We start from the raw sequence: 479 nt of genomic DNA on the forward strand, positions 1-479 counted from the left end.
TATTTTTTGCTTTTTTATAAATTTATTTTCATGTGTTATTTACATATTTATTCTATTTATTTTAGTTTACAGATTGTCTTTTTCTAGCTTTTCTATTTGAACAAATCTATTATATTTTAATCTCAAAATTGTTTCAAGATTATTTACTTTATAAGTATAGCTTTAGCTGCAAACTACACATTTTGGTTATATATCACTTTAATTAATTAAGTTCTTCTTTTAAATAATTTCAATTTTTACTTGCTTTATTTATAAGCATATTTTTAACTTTATTTTTAGTTCTGATTATTTATATCAACAATTTAGTCAGATACTTGATCTTTATGATACCCATCCTTTCAGAATGATTGAGATGTTCTTTGTGACCCAGCACTTGTTCATTTTTTTTTTTAATCCCCTATGTTGTCTTCAAAAGAGTATGTATGTTTTAAGTGTTGAATTAGGCTTACAAATTGTGGATTTTTAATCTTCAAATATGT

This window comes from Galeopterus variegatus, unplaced genomic scaffold (genome assembly GCF_000696425.1).
Source record: "Galeopterus variegatus unplaced genomic scaffold, G_variegatus-3.0.2 Scaffold8236, whole genome shotgun sequence".
Lineage (NCBI taxonomy): Eukaryota > Metazoa > Chordata > Mammalia > Dermoptera > Cynocephalidae > Galeopterus > Galeopterus variegatus.